The 216-nt window shown below is 58.3% G+C and overlaps 1 protein-coding gene across 1 annotated transcript in view; it reads left to right on the top strand.

Annotated features, from left to right (window-relative positions):
• Window positions 1–216, top strand: part of LOC119590373 (homeobox protein Nkx-2.1-like) — a 39,643-nt gene that overhangs the window by 12,412 nt on the left and 27,015 nt on the right. The window lies entirely within an intron of this gene.

The following is a 216-nucleotide window of genomic DNA, read 5'->3' as shown; positions in this document are numbered from 1 at the left end:
GAAGGCGACTGCGTCCGCGGCAGGAACCGTCCGAGCGCTCCGTTGCCACGCAGCAGCCTGTCTGAGTCTGAGGTTTCCGTTGCCCTCCAGAGCGCAGCACAGCTTCTGTTCACTTCATTTTGTGTGTAATATAGAGCCTGTGTTCAGCAAACACACCGTTACCTCCCGCTACCGTTGGCCCTCTGCTGTTGAGGGCCCTTAGGACCCTTCCGAACA

Source organism: Penaeus monodon, chromosome 27 (genome assembly GCF_015228065.2).
Source record: "Penaeus monodon isolate SGIC_2016 chromosome 27, NSTDA_Pmon_1, whole genome shotgun sequence".
NCBI lineage: Eukaryota > Metazoa > Arthropoda > Malacostraca > Decapoda > Penaeidae > Penaeus > Penaeus monodon.
Note: the sequence above shows the minus strand (reverse complement) of the source record. Positions and strands in the feature narration are given on the sequence as shown.